This window comes from Corythoichthys intestinalis, chromosome 1 (genome assembly GCF_030265065.1).
Source record: "Corythoichthys intestinalis isolate RoL2023-P3 chromosome 1, ASM3026506v1, whole genome shotgun sequence".
Lineage (NCBI taxonomy): Eukaryota > Metazoa > Chordata > Actinopteri > Syngnathiformes > Syngnathidae > Corythoichthys > Corythoichthys intestinalis.
The window spans coordinates 26,139,218-26,155,510 of record NC_080395.1 but is presented as its reverse complement, the minus strand read 5'-3'; positions in this window follow the sequence as shown (position 1 = coordinate 26,155,510).

Genomic DNA, 16,293 nt, shown 5'->3' with positions numbered 1-16,293 from the left:
CTGTAATAGCAAACAAAGGTTTCTGTACCAAATATTAAGTTCGATTTTTGTGATGTATCAAATACTTATTTCATGCAACTAAATGCAAATTTATTATTTAAAAATCATACAACGTGATTTTCTGTTTTTTTTTTGTATTAGATTCCGTCCCTCACAGTTGAAGAGAACTTATGATACAAATTACAGACCTCTACATGCTTTGCAAGTGGGAAAACCAGCAAAATCGGCAGTGTATCAAATATTTGTTCACCCCACTGTACGTAGTGATATTCAATTGTTTTACGCAAGAGCTTATGATGAGCGATAACGGAAAGCTTTTGTTGTTCATTTTGGTATTGCGTTCAAGATTTCCTTTCGCCTTGACACTGCAGAGAAACTGATCCTTATTGAGTTATATGTGAGGGATTGAACAACCGTGTAACGTTACCACCCTTAAATCCATTGCGGTCAGAGTGGAAAGTGCTTCATTTGTGCATTAACACACATTCACAGGCTTTATAAGTTCTAAAAAATGATTAGAACATCACAGAACCGTTAAAAAAAATCCGTCAAATATATCTTTAACACAATCATCAATATTTGTTTTGTTCACTTCAATTCAAAGCATGATTGACAATGAGCAAAGGAATTTACAGGTTTAGGTTAATTTGTGAAAATTAAGAAATGAGCTGAAACGATTACACGAATAATTCGAGTAAATCCATTTTAAAAATTGATCGAGGAATTTTCACTGCCTCGGGGTATCGTTTAATTTTGGCCGGACTACTTTTAATTCAGCACAACGCGCTGAGATCGAGTGCTTACAGGAAGAAGAGGCAGTGGATAGATTTGATTTCAACCATGCATGAATATAGAGGTAACGACGAAGACGCCGGTGAAAGCGAAGAGAAATCGCCGGTCCACTCCCTACCACGGTTCATAGTTGAGAGCACAGCAATTGTCAAAAAATTCAGATTGGTAACAGCGGTCTTTGGGATGCAATGAGGAATGGACCGAGAGTAAACATCATGCTCAACTCACGCCGCTAGATAGAAAAAACCCCCGAAAAAACAACAATAATACCTGACTGCGGCCGACAGCCGCTACAAACTTCACCCATATAATGCTACGGTAGATATCACATGTATATAGAAGTAAATGCAAATTGACAGACTCGGCAGCGTTAGCAAATTTGTAGAAAACTAGATGCGAAATGACAGACTCGCCAGTATTAGTAGACAGCTGGCAAAATTCTCTGGAAGGCTGTTGTAGCGAATCTTCCGAGCGAACCTAATTAACTTTTTGTTTAAATTACTCCAAAATCGGCAAAATCTTGACTTGAATCTATCTTTCGAACGGTTTTAAAACTTTCACATTTCGAAAGTAAACTGAAAGGAAATTGTGGAATAACGGGAGCAATTTTAAGAAATTTAACTGTTGATTCACAACATTAAATTATTTGAATGTAGTTTAAAGCTGCTGATGCAGAATGGGGACTTTATTTACTGTTTTGAACTGTTAACTTGATAATGAAATAGTAGTTTATTTAAGCCTGAGAGGATTTTTGAACAATTTTTTAAAAACTAATTTATGAAATATTAAAACCAGGTAATATCTTGGGGGTGGTGCACATCAATCATCGATTTATAATCGAATCGTAGCCTCTGAATCGTAATCGAATCGTTAGGTGCCCCAGATTCCCACCTCTACTAATAAATAAGATGAACGTTACTGTACCTTGCTAACGTAACGTTAGGGCGAAGTTTCTATTAATTATGACGACTGTCGATGCGTGGCTAACGTGTCTTTCACACAGGCTTTATTTAATCTGTAAAGACACATTGCTGTAGAGTAATGGGGGTGTAAAATTAAAACATAATAAAGCTAACTGTCAATTTTAGCTCAGTACTCATTGATGGATAAACACCAAGTAGCACTGGTGCCTAATGTGCTCCAATACAGCAGGTATCATACATTTATTTTAAACACTGCAAAAACTCAAAATCGTATCAGGTTTTACAATTTAGAGTAGACTAACTGAAAAACGTAACAAGAACTTAAAAATAGCTTGACACAAATGGAAATTCAGTTGAAATACTTGGTAAAAACACCTAAATTTAAGTGCTGTTTTGTCTCGTTGTGTTGTCTTGTTGCCATTTTTTTCTCATGTATATTTATAATTGTTCTTTACCTAAAAAAATATGTTTATCCAATTGCTCGATTAATTGATGGAATTTTCAGTAGAATACTCGATTACTAAAATATTCGATAGCTGCAGCCCTATTAAGAATTATACTGTATGTGCATGTATATTCGGTGCATATGAGGGAAGAAAGTTAATTTAGTTTGACAATAGCAATTTGTTGGAATATGATATGACAATAGCTTGGTACAGTGGGGCAAATAAGTAGTCAACCACTAATTGTGCAAGTTCTCCCATTTGAAAATATTAGAGAGGCCTGTAATTGTCAACATGGGTAAACCTCAACTATGAGAGACAGAATGTGGAGGAAACAAAATGAAAATCCCATTGTTTGATTTTTAAAGCATTTATTTGCAAATCATGGTGGAAAATAAGTATTTGGTCTATACCAAAAGTTCATCTCAATACATTGTTATGTACCCTTTGTTGGCAATAACAGAGGCCAAACGTTTTCTGTAACTATTCACAAGCTTTTCACACACTGTTGCTGGTATTTTGGCCCATTCCTCCATGTAGATCTCCTCTAGAGCAGTGATGTTTTGGGGCTGTCGTTGGGCAACACAGACTTTCAACTCCCTCCTCACCCCGTGGCATCAAATTGATAACAAGAACGGAGAGCAAAAATCCCAGAACCACACTGGGGGACCTAGTGAATGACCTACAGAGAGCTGGGACCACAGTAACAAAGGTTACTATCAGTAACAAAATGCGCCATCAGGGACTCAAATCCTGCACTGCCAGACGTGTCCCCCTGCTGAAGAAAGTACACGTCCATACCCGTCTGTGGTTCGCTAGAGAGCATTTGGATGATCCAGAAGAGGACTGGTCAGATGAAACCAAAATAGAACTTTTTGGTAGAAACACAGGTTCTCGTGTTTGGAGGAGAAAAAATACTGAATTGCATCCGAAGAACACAATACCCATTGTGAAGCATGGGGGTGGAAACATCATGCTTTTTGGGCTGTTTATCTGCAAAGGGACCAGGACGACTGATCTGTGTAAAGGAAAGAATGAATGGGGCCATGTATCGAGAGATTTTAAGTGAAAATCTCCTTCCATCAGCAAGGGCATTGAAGATGAGACGTGGCTGGGTCTTTCAGCATGACAATGATCCCAAACACACAGCCAGGGCAACAAAGGAGTGGCTTTGTAAGAAGCATTTTAAGGTCCTGGAGTGGCCTAGCCAGTCTCCAGATTTCAACCCCATAAAAAATCTGTGGCGGGAGTTGAAAGTCCGTGTTGCCCAACGACAGCCCCAAACATCACTGCTCTAGAGGAGATCAGCATGGAGGAATGGGCCAAAATACCAGCAACAGTGTGTGAAAAGCTTGTGAAGAGTTACAGAAAACGTTTGGCCACTGTTATTGCCAACAAAGGGTACATAACAATGTATTGAGATGAACTTTTGATAAAGACCAAATACTTATTTTCCACCATGATTTGCAAATCAATTCTTTGAAAATCAAACAATGTGATTTTCTGTTTTTTTTTTTTTTTTTTTTTCTCCACATTCTGTCTCTCATGGTTGAGGTTTACCCATGTTGACAATTACAGGCCTCTCTAATATTTTCAAGTGGGAGAACTTGCACAATTAGTGATTGACTAAATACTTATTTGCCCCACTGTATGTGTTATCAAGCGTAATAACATTTTTAGTTAAGAAATAAGAATCTTTTTTTAATAAGATCTTAAGTATTTTGAGTGAAAGCAGTGACTTTTTTTTTCTAGTCACATCTGAGATGCAATTGTTGACTGTTTTAAACAATGTACATCTAAAATAAAGACACTGATTGTGGAAAATGGTTCAATATTAGGTGAAAGGTCTTCTTTTCTTATGTATAGTTAAATGCTCTTTACCTAAAAAAAAATGTTTTATCCGATTACTCGATTAATTTTCAGTAGAATACTTGATTACTAAAATATTTCATAGCTGCAGCCCTGTTAAGAATTATATGTGCATGTATATTCGGTGCATTCAAGGGAAGAAAGTTAATTTAGTTTGACAATAGCAAATTGTTGGAATATGATATGACATGTGCTAGCCAATGGTATATTAGAATAGTAAAAAACATACTAAATGTGAGTATGTACAGTATATTTAAACACACTGATATGGTACAGGTAGAGGAACAATATTTTAATTTATGTCAAATTTCAACAATGTTGTTGGAAAAATGCTGTTGTATCCCCAATCCTAATTTGAACAACATAACAACAACCCATAACATTGCTTGACAGACAGTAATCATAAACAACAGTTGAATGTTATTTGTTCCAGAAGTTGTGAAAAAACATGCCGTAAAAAAAAAAAAAAAAAAAAAAAAAAGCGCCGTTTGTGGTTTGGTGTGTTGCAATAATTATTATTACGCCTTATTAAAGCATGGCTTTAGGTTTATATTTTTTAGCCCAATTTATCGGCTTCCAAGTACACAATTAAAATATTGGTTTAGATGGGCCTAAAACTTGAGAAAAAAATTCCCAACACGTCTATGTTTGAATCTTCACTGTATTTTCACTGCCAACCTTCATAGCATTTGCCATGTTGGATTTCCAGGTGAAGGGAAAAGATACCGTCATCGCACACGCCATATAATTGTTTGCATTAGTCTAACACATTCATCTAACTATTGTTTAAGCAGACTCCACTACATGCCCTTTGACACAGTAAAGTGAATCACCTCATCCGGGCTAATGAGGGGGAAATGAGAAAGAATGGTACAGGTTCTCGTAGGCACCGTTTAACTGTTTGCATTACTCTAACACACGTAATATAATTTATCAGGAAATAGTGTCATTTTTATATCTACGGTAGGACTGCACTACTAATATAAAATAAATAGCACACCATAGTTTAATGAGAAGAAATAGAAGAGATACACAATGCCGTCTTATCACAGAAGCCCACGAACAAGCGTCACGAACAAGATTGACGCACCAACTCTTGCAATCAGATCTCCCAGCAAACTCCAAGGACAAAGCGCTTTGTCCTAAAACAAGTACAAGCCAGCCCGGACAACAAAGTTGATAGCGGGCGTCCCATCCGCGCACGAACCTAAGCCGCCCAAAACCAGCCACAGAGGGGAAGACCCAAAATCAACGCCCAGACACACCTTCGGACACACCTTCAGCACGGCCCGCTTCGGCCACGGACTTTAAAAAGACTGGACACTGAGATAACACAGATTTTTGCTGCTCGGAAACATGTAGCCTTGTTTTGGATCCAGAATTGTCCCTCCGTCGTCTGTTTTTGCCTTGTTTTTACCATTGTCGACGAAGAAATTGTCAACCTGTTTTCGGTGAGTGTTCTTCAAACTTTTGAAACATGGAGTCAGTACAAAGGGTTAAAAATAAGAAGAGAACGTGCGAGGTTCGGCCTTCCCGGTTGGGGCGCGCGGGGGCAGCATTGGCAGAGCGGCACTTTGTTCGGCCGTTGCTGTTCCCGTGCGCCCTGGCCGGAGGGGGGGGGCGAATTTCAACACAGGCCAACAAAAAAAAAAAACGTATAGCTTTTCTCTGAGGAAGTGATAAGTTGTAAATGGACGAGAAATGTAATGCAATTCCTTCTTATGCGTCATATGTGCAGAATTCTGTATTATGATCCCCAAAATATTCCAAATTGAGTTAGCCATTGGCCCGCCACAACTAGTCTTCAGTGTTGTCCTGCCAAGGTAATCACGGGGTGCATCTTCCTGCGGGTGTCGGCATACGTCAGAAGATATCACGTTCCATGAGGAAAATGCAACATTGCAACCTGGAATTGTGCAATGTGAAGACTATAAGAGCAGTTACTGTACTTGATAAGCATCAGCATCATGAAATAAAAGCACGGCCTGGAAATGGAACAGTCAAGATCATTTTACATCTGGTACTTAAGACTAATTATACAGTGGATGAAGCATGTTTTCGGGGAAAAGATACAACTCGAAAGTCATAAAACCATTTTTGCTACTTTTATTACCCTCAAAATTGAAAGTTGAAAAAGGGGTATTAAAAAGAGGATGGGGAAATGCTCAAATAGATTCAATCTGACGTAATTGCAAAAACTTAATGAAAAGCATTTCTTTTTTGGGGGGAAAAAAAAGCCCATTCTAGCTTGAAAGTTCAACCCAGCTCTCATCTCTTCAAGCTGTTTGCGGGATTTGTCGGCATTATTCAACAAGCACAACTCTCACTAACAATTAGGCCTCACTGCAAAACATTCTGGCCCGAGCCTCCGCAAATTTCTGAGAACGTGCCTTTTGCACAGTTTTGTAGGGAGAGGACGCAAACAAAGCCGCCGCCGAGCACACAAGGACACAGAAGAGAGTTTCCAGATCTGTCACTCTGCTCTCCAGACGCCGTATTGCACATAAATGGCGGATTTGCGGTTAGCCTTGGGAGCATATGTGCGAGGGAAGTGAGGAGTCAAGAGGGGGCGGTGGGTGGGGGTTCCGCACAAGGGCAGCTGCGAGGTTGTCAGAGGTGCATGCGGCGCTTTGATCCGTTGCCGCTCAGTTGTGGCGGGACATTGACGGACGGTGAGGTGAGATCGGTCCATGTGGTCGTGGCGAGAGCGTGAGAAAGGGCACCTGTTAGGGTGATGGAAATCTGAAGAAAACTGTTTTGGAATAGATGGGCTGCCACTACTCAATTTGACGCCCATTTGAATTTGCTGTGAGGTCCAGATGTGTGAAAGTGTACTGACTAGTGATAGTTTAAGTCTATGAAGGTGCCATTTTGCCGGATACAAGCGGCCGAAATGAGAGAAGGTGAGAAGCTCGGTCATCCGGGAGGGGCTCGGAGTAGAGCCGCTGCTCCTCCACATCGAGAGAAGCCAGATGAGGTGGCCTGGGCATCTGATTAGGACGCCTCCGTGAACCTCCCTGGTGAGGTGTTCTTGGGGCCGACCCAGGACATGATGGGGAGACTATGTCTAGGTTGATACTGCAGGTCTTCATCCACGAATCCGATTTTTTCGTGTTTTTCCGACTCGAGTGAGGCATTAACTTGACGGTCTGAACGGGACAAGTCGCATAGAAGTGGACCATTTCAAATCCGATCTGGGTCACTTTCGTATGTGGTTTAAATCCGATCTGGGCCAAACTTTTCCAGAATGTCGTGGCGGTCTGTACTGTCAAGTCTCCAAAATCGGAATTCATGCAGCAATTACTTCATTAAAGAGCGAGAGAGACAGGGCGCTACGGTAGCGGTGCAGCTGTGCATTATTATCGCCTAGCTTGCATTGAACACTAGGGAAGGGTCGGGCTTGACAACAGTCATAAAAAAAAATAAAAATGGGTTGAGGATAAGCTAGAGAATGCTCGGTTTTCTCTCTGCTCAATATAAGCAATATTTCAAGATTGCTTACACGAGAGTCGGGGCAAACTGTCCATATGAGTGTGTGCATGCACGGACAGTGCGTGCATGCTATCAATCCATATAAGCTTTGAATATGAGCCGAAACGGGGATTATTTATGTCTGGTATTTGTGTCCTCTTTTTGGAAATCAAAATATGATCTCCCTGGAATGACGGATGACAGCCAGCATGTGAAGTCATTTGTTTTGATGCTTCTGCGCATGCGGGTCTTCTTGCTCAGGTTGTGTCGGACTGCAAATTAGTGCGCATGCGTAATACTTGAACGGACTCGATGAAAAAAGGCAGTCTGAACGGGCACGCGAAAAAAACTTTTGACAAAAATCGGATTTGTGCATTAAGACCAGTGTTGTCAGTAACGTGTTAGTTAGTAACACGTTACTGTAATCTGATTACTTTTTCAGTAACGAGTGATCTAACGCGTTCATTTTTCTACCCTTAATCTGATTAAAATTAGTTTCCTTTGTGTCTCTGTGTTAGTATTTTTTCATTGCCTCATAACGTATGTAGAATGAAGAATATTGTAGTCATGTACGAAGAGCATTTTGAATAGAAAATGCTAAAATAAAAGGTTCCCGGTACGTGTTTCCATGACAACCTTTTAGCTATTTCCTGTTTTGGTCTCGCGTCACGTGTTGTGGGACTGAGGCGGGTGGGCATTTGCGCCGAGTGTTGAGACGTTGCGAGGGAATGTTGATCTGTGGATATCCATGAATGAAAGTGAGTATTTTTCCTTCATTCTGGAGAGTATCAGCAAAAGGTCAGATCGCTCCAAGTTGGCAAGATTTGTTTACATCATATGAGTATTCAACATTTATGCCGTGAGGTGATGTGTTCGTTTAGCATCTGTGGGATGTGTTGTAAGTCCGATTGAGTGTAAAGTGATTAGTTGCCGCCACGTATTGTGGCCAAATTGACCGCGTGTGTGTTGAGAGGAGTACTTCCGGGTTGTTAATGTGCACAGCTGCACGTGCATCCGCGCCTGCCACCACCTTTGTGTTTATTGCACTGTACAATCAACTTGTGTGTTGTTGATTAATGTGCCGTCAGTTTGCATTGTTTTACATTGGCACTGATATACTGTTAAGCATAACCCGAAATTCAGAAGTTTTGACATGAGGCTTGAGCTGAGAGTTACTGGGGTTTAGTTGGTATGTGGAGTTGATTTCAACAAATTCCAAGCAGTTTGTCAGATATTTGTTTTTTTTTTTAAACCTGTCCTGTTCAGCTGTTTGACACAGAGAATGGAAGTCTAAGTGCCCGGATTCTGAACAGTTTTAATGTTTCACATTGAGGGTCTGACATACTCCCATTGTGATCATTCAAAATACCTTTTTATTATGACAAAGCAGCGAACAGGAAGGGATTATGGGGGGACAGAAGAAAAGAAATACAAGAGAAGAAAGAAAAGAAACACATACACAAACAACAACAAGAAATACATTGAACATCTAAACTAGTTACTAATATGCTGGTGCTATCGTCAGCGAGATGTATTTCCGGTTTACACCATGTGGGGGCCTATTGGCCAGTGAAAGAGGAGAATGGGGGTGGGGGTGTCTATAAGACTATAAGCTAAGTGATTGAAAGGGGTAGAGTGTACACAAATCAGTTCTGTGATCTAGAACCCAGTAATCGTGTGAATCTCTTATGAGTGTAAGCCCGTTGGCGACCAACCCTACGCCGCCGCATCGCCAATCCCGGCACCGGAACCCCCAACCCGAGCATGCCCTACCACATCCAGCAGCACGCAAGCCCCACCGGGCGCGCAACAGCCACGCAGACGGGCGGAGAAACCGCGCGGGCGCCAACCCAGGGCCACGGCCCCCACCCAGCCAGCCCGGGGAGGGAGGGCGGGCGGTGGGGTGGGGGGGCCATGCGCAGCCCATCCCTCCTCCCGCCGCCCAGCAAAGGAGCCACCGCCCCCCCTCCCCGGGACCCAGGGTGGTCCCCTGGGCCACCCGCGCGCCCATCAACCGGCCTTCAGGGATGGCAGGAGGGGACGCATCACCAACCCCACGCCTACACCCACCCCCGCCCGCCCACCCACCCGGGACACGAGCCACAGCCACAGCCCCCCAACCGGCACGGCACGCCACGGGACCCCCAGCGGCCCACCAAGCCCCAGGCAAGGCAGGGACCCCCGCCGGTGCAGGCGACACCCCGCTGATACACCGGCGCCCAGCCAGCGACCCGCGACGGAGCGCAGGGCGGATGCCCAGCCAGAGAAGAGAGGGGAAAGCGGAGAGGTGTCAGATATTTGTTAGTTTCAGGGCTCCGGAGTGGCTAAGCTACGGCGAAATTCTGATATTCCCCTTTAAATTCAATAATCGGAAAGTCAATTACATGCGATGACATTTTTCTGTTGGCATTCTTATGTTGAAGTGGCAAAGGGAGAAAAATGGGTAAAGAGTAACTGATAGATTACTTTTAAAGTAACTTAGTTACTTTAAAAGTAATCAGTAAAGTAACTAGATTACTTTTTTTGAGGCGTAATCAGTAATCGGTAATTAAATTGCTTTTTCAAGTAATCTGTGACAACATTGATTAAGACCTACGGTATGAACCTAGCCTATGTCTCCCGGCTAGCCTGGGAACGCCTTGCACAGCATTAGAAAATAGCTTAGTTTGAGCATTTTTCCAATTTCTGATGAAAAAACTGAGAAATTAGCTTTTTGTAAACGCACACATTTCAAACATAACTTTGACTTTAACACAGCTATTTTTGCTTTAGTTATATCCCAAACATCTGGAGGATGTTTTCGTTCTACATAATAACATAAACAACAAGACAAATAGAGGTTTTGATAGCAAAGTAACAATTTATTCACACATAACTGAGAGATGACGCTGTTGTGGCAGCGACGGCCGTGGTAAACTTTTCCTTCATCGCCGCCTGTCTCATAAAGATGGATTTTTTTTTTTTGTCTTTCCAGCACGGACTCAACAAGCATCGTCTGCTGCACTGGTGGTCCCGGTCGTTCTGCTCGGTCATGCAACGCCTGGCATCCTGGACATCCATTCGGTCGTCTTCCGCCGGCACCCTGGCCGTGCGGCCGGCCATTCGTTCGGGTTGGGGGTCTTACCAAATGCGCTACTGCCCTCCAGTGGCCACTTTTATTGCTTTAAAATGGATTTTCAGCTTTGTGCTTTGGCGCTTAGTTGAATCAGAATCTAGAGATGTCTCTCTTTAAAAAAAAAAAAAAAAAAAAAACGTAAAAGACGTATAAATACATCTTTGGGACACTGAAACAATTAAAAATAGAACGTATTTATACGTTTTTGGGAGCAAATGAGTTAAAGCTTAGTGCACCATGATTAGTGACTGTCATCGTGTTGACCCTTCAGCACGAGCCTAACAGGATGTACTAGCACAAACTAGATGTGACCTGCATCATCATTATCCGCTCAGCAAGTTCATGTAGCAAGTGGCCTTCAGTAAATCAGTCCTGGCAAAAGGGTTTATGTTAGGAGCCAAATGAACCCAAAAGGTTCACAGGCGGTTTCTTTTCATACTTAACTATAAATCCTCTAATTGTTTTTCACTGCGTCCACAAGGTTTGCACCACAAAACGAGTAGCTTGCATATGTGGATATGAAGCATGATCGTGCCCTTGGACACACATATGTTTACTTTAATTGAACACTTGATTTTTCCCAATAAACCTCATCTGGAGGAAAAAGGGTCATTAAGCCATCTAATGATTCGAAGATATATGATGTTTTATAGAGATGTTGCCAAGTTTATTTGTTGTTGTAAATGTGTAATGTGTTGTGCGATGCTTAAGACATTCGATGAAATATTAAAAATATTCAAGAGGAATTGTTTGACCTCTTAAATGAGTTGTTCCAAGTATGTGGGCAAGGACTCGAGGCTGAGGCTTTTCGGCCGCCTGCAGCTGTAAATCTTGGCGGGGAAGATAGCCGTCTGCGACCGCGGTGACCTCCCTGGCCTCGTCCATCTTCCGTGGCATCTCGACAACCCAGAGTACAGGATAAAAGTTCTCGACGAAAGGTCACCGTCCGTGTACGCGGCCATTAACAAGCGCCGTAATGAGAGCCAATATCTCAGGGAAATATTCTTGGTGTCAGCAAATGTCGCGGCCTGATGGCTTATAAATGGAATGTATCAGCGTGTTTATGTTTCCTGTTTAGCAGCACATTTTCATGCCTCGCTGAAGCGCGGATGCTGTGTCAGTGCATTAATGCCAATGTCACTTGCACTAAGAATAAGATTTTGCCCTTGTTTGTGCCCCGTTGGCAGTCTTTAAGGTTTTGTTGTACCTTCTGAAAGAAAGAAAGACATAAACAGTTAATATTACTCTATTATGTTTACTTAAGTAATTTGGGATAACTGTCCTTGTCAGAGTAGTAGGTTAATCCAACATAATTATTACTTTTAGCTAAACTACTGCTATAACATTGTGCTTGCTACGATTATTTTTTAATGATTTGTATGTTCTGGTTTTACGCCATTTAAATTATCAATTTGAATTAGGGTAGTCAACTGTCCCTTGAAAAACCTAATGATCCGGTATTCCGAAACAAAAGTACAGTAGCTGTCAAGGGATGCACTTTCTCCCTTATTATCTTGAAACTTGAAAATACAGTGGTACCTCTACCGTATTTTTCGGACTATACTGGTAAGTCGCACCGGAGCATAAGTCGCATTTTGGGGGGAAATTTACTTGATAAAATCCAACACATAGAACAGATATGTCATCTTGAAAGGCAATGTGACGGCCACTGGCCATTTAATAGTTAATTTTCTGAGATTCTTTCAGTCAGCTGATCGTCGCCTCCACCAGCTGGCTGCTTCCCCTCCCACTGTGACGACAGCTGATCGATGCAGGACGGACCGACGACGTCACCACCGCTGATTGGCCACGGAAAAAGGCGCCAAGCTTCTTAAACCTGCCGCTGTCAACGCTCTATGAGGTCGCATTTGACAGCATTCTGCCGCGGTCCTCCTCGCCAGCTCTTTGCTCGCCATTCACGCTCGTTTGCATTTGATCGCTAGTTTGATACACTCCCGCTTTTTCGGTGAAGTCTTTTGTGTTTATTCGTTATTGGATCGTTTTTGTTCACCACTGTAAATAAGAGCACTGAAGCAAGTAAGGGTAAGTCGCCATTTCTATTCAACCCGTTTTCTCCTGTTTTGTATAGAGTAGGAAGTTAGGTTAGAAGCTGTCTTTTCTTTGTTCCTTTTACATGATCAGGGTTCAGTTAGCGGGTGGGGTTTAAGTGTAGCTCCTTTTGTTTGTTGTTTTGGCCTGGGCTTACCCTGAAGTCACGCTTCGTTGGCATTCTGTACATATTCATTGCGAGTTTGATTGTTGTGTAAATAAATTTGTGTCCACTCGTACATTTGTGTGGCTTGTTTTATGTTACGCCCTTCGCGAGGCGTCCTTGGCACGTAACAGGCAATTTAAAATAAAATACAATAGAGAACAACATGCAGAATAAGAGTACAGTATGATAATGTTACCTGATGCATGAACAATGAAATGCGAACGTGGCCAGTATGTTAACGTAAGATAGCTATTCAGATAACTATAGCATAAAGAACATGCTAACAAGTTTACCAAACCATCAGTGTCACTCCAAAACACCCAAAAAACATTTGAAATGATATGATAATGTGCTAATAATTTCACACATAAGTCGTTCCAGAGTATAAGTCGCACTCCAAGCCAAACTATGAAAAAAAATGTGAATTATAGTTCGAAAAATACGGTACATACAAAGTAAACTCGTTCCAGGACCTTGTTCGTAAGTTGAAATGGTCGTACGTCGAGCAGGATTTTCCCATTAGAATACATTATAATTCCATTAATTCTTTCCACAGCTCAAAAACCTACACTAAATCCTTAATAAGTACTGCTGGTACTATTAAAAATGGCTATCACACATAACAAAAACAAATAACTTATTAGTAAAAACCGGAATAATATAATAATAATAATAATTCCTTTAATAATGTATCGAATCGGGCTCTAATGTGGCAGACGTGTTTTGCGTGCTATACCTGAACACACCGCGTCGCTGACGTGACAGAGGGAGGGAGCGGTGCGATTGATTTTGAACCTTAATGTTTTGTTGAGAACACCGTCAACTGCGGCGGACAGTGGGCGTGTTGTGTTGGACAAGTATCTCGGTTTTGAGGTCATGGTTCGGTTCATTTTCGGTACAGTAAGAAAACAAACTGCAAAATATAAATGCGCTAGTTGTTTATTACTCACTTTTGTGCTTTCAACAATAGGAACATTAGCCTACACAAAGCTAGAATTCTGCTCAAAAATAGAAAATACAATATTCTGAAATGTAGATATTTTGAAAAACAAAATAAAAATAACTTTGGCAAAGACTTTTTCTTTAAAACAAATATCTGATGTGCAAAATTGAACAGTTGCAACACTGAAGTGAAGAGTTGTTCCATCTATATTCTTTTTTAATTTGAATTCCCCACCCAGAGGGCCAGCCATCTTCCATGTTAACATTTAAAAGATTCCCACGGTGCTCAGTGCACTTCTGAGGGGTGCGACGGCCCTGGCCGTTTAATTGCTATCTTTTTTGAGCCTGTCAGTCATCTGATTGCCGCGTCCGCCAGCTGGCTGCCTCCCCTCCCAACGTGGCGTACTCTGATTGACGCCGGACGGGCAGACTATGTCACCGCCGCTGACGGGCCACCCGAACTAGCCGCTGTCTGACATGTATCCATTATGCAGCGCTTTGTTTACATTTGCGGCAATAACGACACTTGCTTTACGGCAGCTAATCCGATACACGGTAATACGGCTCTGGGTAATACTATTAGGCCGTTGTTTGAGCTTGCATACCCGCGTGTGTGTTGTATTGTGCCTGAGTCTTGTTAACCAAATAAAGGCAGCGTTAACAAAATTCATGTGACCTCTCGTCATTTTACAGTCAACACTCAGAGTTTGCAACTTCGCATTTGACAGCAGACGTGCCGCGTACCTCCTCGCCAGCTGTTTGCTCGCCATTCATTCACCTGTGCATTTGATCGCTATTTTGTTACACTCCCGCTTTTTCGGTGAGGTATTTTGTGTTCATTCGTTATTGGATCGTTTTTGTCCACCACTGTAAATAAGAGCACCGCAGCAGTAGAGGTAAACTGCCGTTTTCGTTCAACCCGTTTTGTTTAGTGTAGAAGCCAGGGTAGTGGCTGTATTGTTTTTTCTTTTTTATGATCAGGGTTTACTTAGCGAGTGGGGTTCAAGTGTAGTTTCATTTTGTTTGTTGTTTTGGCCTGGGCTTACGCTGAAGCCAGCTTCTTCCGCATTTTGTATATTTTGTTCAGTGCGAGTTCGACTTGTGTGAATAAATTTGTGTCCACTTGCAATTTGTGTGCGTGGCTCGTTTTATGTTACGCCCTTAACAGCTGTCCGTGGGACGTAACAGTTGGATTATGGGAAGTATGAGTGGGCATTCCGCGCTTGCGTTAAATGCGTCAAATATTTTAACGTGATTAATTTTTAAAAATTACCGCCCGTTAACGCGCTAAATTTGACAGCACTTTACATTACGTCAGAACCTCGTTCGGTACGCCCCTGTACCGAACCGAGGACCACGTACCGAAACGGTTCAATACAAATACATGGACCGTTACACCCTTACACAATAATAATTGTCACCTTAACTTATAAAGACTGGCAAACGGAGGTCGGAGGAGGACCGTGGAGATCGTAGACATTCTTATGGCTGTATTGTTGAGCCAGTTCACAGATGCACACTACTAGCTCATATTTTTTCTATCATTTACATCTTCATTTCAATGGTAAGCATCACCTTTTCCTTGTTTCACCACCTGTACCAACATTTTTGATACCTGTGTTGATTTATCTCAGGAAACTCCGGCGTGCGTCTGTCTGCGGCGCTGTCATGTTGTCGTATTTTGAGCATGTCATCGAATGAAGAAACAAATGGCGAGTCAAATTGTATGTCTGATGTCGAAAAGATCGTGTATCGAAGCGTTCGTTCCCCACTCTATATGCTTATCTAACTCAAATATGACTACACATACAAAAAAAAAAATAATTAAAGTGGGACGGTTATCAGGGCAGCCGGCTCTACCAATAAGGTGTCCCTCATTATTATTATTATTATTTTATTTTATTTTTTTCAGGGAGTTGGCGACCCTAATACTGTACGGCACAAATGCTATTTTTAGACCGTGACGTTTCCATCGTAACTCGAAAGTGGGTCAACATGGACACGCCCTCTCATACAATCCATGGTATTTCTGCTTGTTTTATCCGGTAATCATTTAAAAAGAACATGCCGATCAAACACTGTTGCTATGGAACTTGTAGAAACGACTCTAGACATTACGACATATGAAGGATGCTTTCTTCATACGTTTCCCGGAGCCCAAAATGTGAACAATGGCTCAACTTGCGCGGACGTCCAAAAGACCAGTTTAATGCCAGCAAGGTGAAGCCATTCACATTTCATATTCAGGAAACATTCTGTTTGGGGCCATGGTCCTACAGAGGACGAAGAGGTAAGCCCTTTTGATATTTTTACTTATTTTCTAGCATGGCGTTTTGCCGTGCTGCTTCTGTCTGACAATGAATGACCTGACAAAATTAAAAAGGTATCTGACTGCCACTGTTGTTAGCTTTTCTGTTGTAAAAAAAAAAAAAAAAAAAAAACTATAGTAAGGGGTAAGTGTAAATAAATTATAGAATTAAGATTTGCTATTAATGGAAAAAATTTGAAGTGTTCTTTGGCTGT